This window comes from Petaurus breviceps, unplaced genomic scaffold, assembly GCF_028583685.1.
Source record: "Petaurus breviceps papuanus isolate PSGF00001 unplaced genomic scaffold, PetGlider_PUasm1.0 90779, whole genome shotgun sequence".
Taxonomy (NCBI): Eukaryota; Metazoa; Chordata; class Mammalia; order Diprotodontia; family Petauridae; genus Petaurus; species Petaurus breviceps.
Genome location: NW_027187344.1, coordinates 3,354,302 through 3,360,707, shown reverse-complemented (window position 1 = coordinate 3,360,707; position 6,406 = coordinate 3,354,302). Strand labels below are relative to the sequence as shown.

Sequence of the window (6,406 nt, the reverse complement as noted above, 5' to 3'; positions counted from 1 at the left end):
CTCAGCTATCAGAACCCCATGCTGTGAGATGAAAATTTCTAAGGCTGAGGCTGCCTGTCAACCTAGCTGCCCCCATGGCTTGTTTATTGATTTTGCAGAGTCACCTGGAGGTGTTTGCACTTCACTCAGGCTAAACCTCCTCTCAGAGGTTGCATCTTTCCTAGGGTCTCTTCAAATTGTCTCAGGAGGACAACTGCTTTACCTGGTGTTTATTTCTGCTGCTCAGAGGTAATGTTCTGTCTTTTTTTGTGGAGGAAATTTAGAGAACAGACAGTTTCCATTATCTTCCCAAAATCCTCTCCCTCTAGTGTTTTTAATAGGAATGGGTGCTATATTTTGTCAAAGGCTTTTTCTGTATCTATTGAGATAATCATAAGTTTCTATTGGGTTTGTTACTGATATGGTCAATTATACTGATAGTTTTCCTAATATTGAATCAGCCCTGAATTCCTGGTATAAATCCCACCTGCTCATAGTATATGATCCTTGTGATATGTTGTTGTAAGCTCTTTGTTAGTATTTTATTTTAAAATTTTGCATCAATATTCATGAGGAAAATTGGTCTATAATTTTCTTTCTCTGTTTTGGTTCTTCCTGAATTGGATATCAGCACCATATTTGTGTCATAAAAGGAATTTGGTAGGATTCTACCTATTTTTCCAAATAGTTGATATAGTATTGGGATTAATTGTTCTTCAAATGTTTGGTAGAATTCACTTGTAAATCCATCTGGTCCTGGGGATTTTTTCCTCAGGAAGTTCATTGATGGCTTGTTCAATTTTTCTTTTCTAAGACTGGGTTATTTAAATATTTTATTTCTTCTGTTAATCTGGGTAATTTATATTTTTGTAGATAGTTATCCATTTCATTTAGATTGTAAATTTATTGTCATATAATTGGGCAAAATAGTTTCTAACAATTATCTTAATTTCCTCATCATTGGTGGTGAATTCAACCCTTTCATTTCTGATATAAGTAATTTGGTTTTCTATTTTCCTTTCTTAAATCAAATTAACCAATGGCTCGTCTATTTTGTTTGTTTGTTTTGGTAAAACCAGTTTCTAGTTTTATTTATTAGTTCACTGGTTTTCTTATTTTCAATTTTATTAATCTCTCCTTTGATTTTCGGGATTTCCAATTTGGTGTTTAACTGAGGATTTCAAATTTATTCTTTTTCTAGTTTTTTAGCTGCATGCCCAATTCATTGATCTGCTTTTTCTCTATTTTATTGATGTAAGCAATTAGAGATATAAATTTCTCCCCAAGCACTGCTTTGATTTCATCCCATAAATTTTTGTATGTTGTCTCATTGTTGTCATTTTCTTTAATGAAATTATTGATTGTTTCTATGATTTGTTCTTTGACTCACTTGTTTTTTTAGGATTAGCTTATTTACTTTCAAACTAATTTTTAATCTCTCTTTCCATTGTCCACTATTGAATGTAATTTTTATTGCATTATGATCTGAAAAAGATGTGTTTGTATTTATTTTGTAATAGTAAATACTATTTCTATTTTTCTGCATTTGGTTGTGAGGTTTTTATGTCCTAATACATGGTCTATTTTTGTGTAGGTGTCAAATACTGCTGAGAAAAAGGTATATTCCTTTCTATTCCCATTCAATTTTCTTCCAAGATCTACCATATCTAATTTTTCCAGAATTTTATTCACCTCCTTAACTTCTTTCTTGTTTATTTTTTTTGCTAGATTTATCTAGTTCTGAGAAGGGAAAGTTGAGGTCCCCCCCCCTTAATATAGTTCTTTTATCTATTTCCTTCATAACTCAACTTCTCTTTCAAAAATTTAGATGCTGTACCATTTGGTGAATACATGTTTAATATTGATAAGATACCATTGTCTATGGTATCTTTCAGCAAGATATAGTTTCCTCCCTTATCTCTTTTAATTAGATCTATTTTTGCTTTTGATTTATTTGAGATAATGATTGCCACTCCTGCTTTCTTTGCTTCAGCTAAAGCATAATAGATTCTGCTCTATCCCCTTACCTTTATCCTGTGTGTGTATCTCTGCTTCAAATATGTTTTTTGTAAACACAAGGATTCTGGTTTTGTAGGATACAAACCTCTTGTAGGATTCTGGTTTTTAATCCATACTAATATTCTCTTCCATTTTATGGGTGAGGTCATCCCATTCACATTTATAGCTATGATAACTTTCTGTGTATTTCCCCACATGCTATTTTTCACTTGTTTAGTTCCCTCTCTCTCTTGCTCCCCACCCTTTCCTTCCTCACAAGTATTTTAATTCTGCTAACTGCCTTCCCCACTATACCCTCCCTTTTATCAGTCCTCCCTCCCCTTTCTATTATCCCCATCCCCTTTTACTTCCTTTTGGGGTAAGATAGATTTTTACATCCAATTGATTCTGTCTTTTATTCTCTCTTTGAACCAATTTTGATGAGAGTAAGTTCTAAGCTTTTCCCACCACCACTACCCGCCCTGCCACCCCCTTCCCCCCAGTCTTCCCCTCCATTATTTTAGCTCTTTTATGTGGGATAATTTACTCCATTCAATCTTCGACCCTCTCTTTCTTCCCATGAAATTTTCTTTTTCATCCCATTATTTTGTATTTTGGGGTACCATCCCATCAAAGTCACCTTATATCCATACCCTCTGTCTACATATACTCCTTCTAATTGCTCTTATAGTAATGAAGTTAAGAGTTACAAACATTATCTTGCCATACAGAAATATAAAGTTTAACCTTATTGAATTTCTTACATTTTATCTTGTTTCCTTTTTTGGGGAGGGGGAGGGCAATTGGGGTTAAGTGACTTGCCCAAGGTCACATGGCTAGTTTTTTTTGTGTCAAGTGTCTGAGGCCAATTTGAACTCAGGTCCTCCTGACTCCAGGGCCAGTGCTCTATTCACTGTGCCACCTAGCCACCCCTCTTGTTCCTTTTTTTACTTTTTTTATATTTCTTTTTAGTCCTGTATTTGGAAGTCAAATCTTTTTTATTCAGCTATGGTCTTTTAACTAGAAATGTTTGAAAGTACTTTATTTCATTAACTATCTATTTTTCTCCCTGAAAGATTATGTTCAATTTTACCAAGTAGGTAATTCTTGGTTGTAATCCTAACTCCTTTGCCTTCCAATATATCACATTCCAAGCCCTGCAGTTCTCTAATGTGGAAGCTTCCAGATCCTATGTAATTCTGGCTGTAGCTCCACAATATTTAAATTCTTTTTGCCTGCTTGCAATAATTTCTCCTTGATCTGTGAGCTCTGGAATTTGGCTATAATGTTCCTAGAAGTTTTCATTTTGGGATCTCTTTCAGGCAGTGATCAGTGGATCCTTTCAATTTCTATTTTGCTCTCTGGTTCCAATATATCAGGGAAGTTTTCTTTGATAATTTCTTGGAAGATGTTGCCCAGGTCTTTTTTTTTTTTTAATTATGACTTTCAGGTAGTTCAATAATTCTTATATCATCTCTCCTAGATCTATTTTCTAAGTCAGTTGTTTTTCCAATGAGAAATTTCATATTTTCTTCTATATTTTTTAATGTTTTGATTTTTTTTTATCATATCTTGATGTCTTATAAAGTCTTAGTTTCCACTTATTCAATTCTAACTTTTAAGGAATTATTTTCTTTAGTGAGCTTTTGTATTTCCTTTTCCATTCAGTCAATTCTATTTTTTAGAGAGCTATTTTCCTTGGTAAACTTTTTAATATCTTTTCCCATGCTATTGACTCCTTTTTCATGATTCTCTTGGATTACTCTCATTTCTTTTTCCCAATTTTTCTTCTATTTCTCTAATTTGATTTTTTAAATCAATTTTAAGCTCTTCCAGGAATGCTTTTTGGACCTCAGACCAAATTACATTTTTCTTTGAGGCTTCACATGTAGCCATTTTGACACTATTGTCCTTGTCTAAGTTTATGCCCTGATCACCCCATCACCATAGTAATTTTCTTTAGTTAAGTTCTTTTTTGTTTTTTGGTCATGTTTTTCTACCTTTTTTGTGAGTTGGTGTTTTTATGTGAGAGTTGGGTTCTGATCCTGCACTCTCCCAAGTTTTTTGTTTGTTTTTGCTGGGGCTCTGGATCTTACTGCTGGCTCTTCTGGGCTTCAGGCCTTCCCTGCTTACTTTCCCTGGAGGGTAGACTTCCCTTCTGGTGGGTGGGGCCTCCCTATTGGGCTCCTCTCGGGGTGGGGGGTTAAGCCTAGCCTCCTTCTGGGGTGGGGCTTGCTACTGGGTTGCTATGGTAACATATTCTTTCTAGTGGCTGGCTCTGGAGGAGGGATCTTGTTGTTGGTCTGTCCTAGGGGTGGGGTCCTGCTGCTGGATTGCTATGGAAACAGTCATCTCTCTGCTTGTAGGTCCCTGGGGCTGGGCTTCATTACTGGTCAGCAATGGGGTCAAGGCCTAGCTGGCACTTGTGCTGGGGGTGGGGTCACTGGGGTGACCTTGCTGTGCTGCATTGACTGCTCACTTTCCTAGGGGGCTGCTGACTTTCAGGAGGAAGGGGTCTCACTCATGGATTACCCCAGGCTTGGAGCCTTGCTGGGGAGGCCCTGCTGTGAGGTTGCCTGCTGCTGCTGCTGTTCTTGGATCTCCCTCCCCGTTCCCCCCAGACCTTTCCTTTTGGGCTGGTAAGATCAATTCTGAGGCAATTTTCTAGTTGTTTGGAGGAGAATTTTGGATGGCTTCAGAGAGTCCTTTCCTCTCTCTGCCATGTTGGCCTGAAAGATCAGGATTTTTATTCTGAAACAGATTTTTATTCATACCTTTTGTTTTCATATCACCTACAGTTCCCCTCATATCTTTCCCCCTACCCTCTCCCAGAAAGCCATCCTTTATAATAAAGAATTAGATAAGAGAAAGAAAGTAAAGCTCAGCTAATCAATCAAACATGAAGAATGTCTAATGTCGAGGGACAGGCAAGGCCGCCTAGAGAGAGGAAAGGAAGTAAAGGGAGTGTGGCCCAGCCAGAGCCATGACAGACGGGATCCTGGGGAAAGCCACCACCATGGAGATCCCCATCCACAGCAATGGTGAGGCTAGATGGCTTCCTAAAGATGATGGGCTTGAGCAGGACCTGCTGCAGGTGAAGGTGTCTGGACCAAATCTCAATGAGACAAGCATTGTGTCAGGAGGCTATGGGGGCTCAGCTGATGGTCTTATCCCTACAGGGCCTGGCCATCAACAACCCCACAGTGCAACCCCTGCTGGCCCTGGTGATGAGGTGGCCCGGGGCATTGCTGGGGAGAAGTTTGACCTTGTCAAGAAGTGGGGCATCAACACCTACAAGTGTATGAAGCAGCTGCTGTACGAGTGGTTTGGCTGGGGATCACGCACCCGTGGACTCCTAGAGTTGGAGCTGCAGACTGAGCTACTACGGGACACAAAGAGCAAGTATGAGAGTATTCTTCAGTCGGGCCGGGCACTCACTGCTCACCTTTATAGCCTGCTGCAGACTCAGCATGCCCTGGGTGATGCCTTTGCTGACCTCAGCCAAAAGTCCCCCGAGCTCCAGGGGGAACTTGGTTATAATGCAGAGACACAAAAGTTACTGTGTAAGAATGGGGAGACCCTGTTGGGGGCTGTCAACTTCTTTGTGTCCAGCATCAACACCCTGGTCACCAAAACCATGGAGGACACTTTTATGACTGTCAAGCAATATGAGGCTGCCAGACTGGAATATGATGCATACCGCATAGACTTAGAGGAACTGAGTTTGGGTCCATGGGATGCTGGGACCCTGGACCGACTTGAAAGTGTCCAGGCCACATTCCAGAAATTTCGTGGAGATGTGACTATTAAGCTCAAATTTCTGGAGGAGAACAAGATCAAGGTGTTGCACAAACAGCTGCTGCTTTTCCGTAATGCCGTGTCTGCTTACTTCGCTGGGAACCAGCAGCAATTTGAGCAGACCCTGCAGCAGTTCAACATCAAGCTTCGGCCCCCAGGCTCTGAGAAACCCTCCTGGCTGGAGGAGTAGTGAGATGGCCTGGCCTGGCCCTCCACTCCCAAGAAGCACTCCTGGCTACAGGAGCAGTGAGGCCTACACCCTTGGATTGGCCCCTGTCCCCAAGTAGCTTTCCTACCGTGTTTCCCCAATAATAAGACACTGTCTTATTAATTTTTTTGGACAGAAAAACACCAGAGGGCTTATTTTCAGGGGAGGGCTTATTTTAATGAACATTGACAGCAATTTTAATAAACAGGTAAATGTGAACAAAAAAAATGTACCTTTATTCAATAATGAATTCAATAAAGAACAGGATGATGCGTTCACTGCTGCAGCTCTGATTGGATGCAGCTCGGAGCGCGGCGTGCGTTTCACCCGGGGGGGGGGCGGTGCATACAGAGGGTACCGTAATGTAGTGTGTAGTGCAGGGGATCACCTTCACTACAGTAGCAATCTCAATAGGGCTTATTT

General features: G+C 40.0%; 1 pseudogene; it reads left to right on the top strand.

Moving 5' to 3' along the window:
- Positions 1-4,902: 4,902 nt before the first annotated feature.
- Positions 4,903-6,058, top strand: LOC138147229 (arfaptin-2 pseudogene; annotated as a pseudogene).
- The last annotated feature ends 348 nt before the right edge of the window (positions 6,059-6,406 follow it).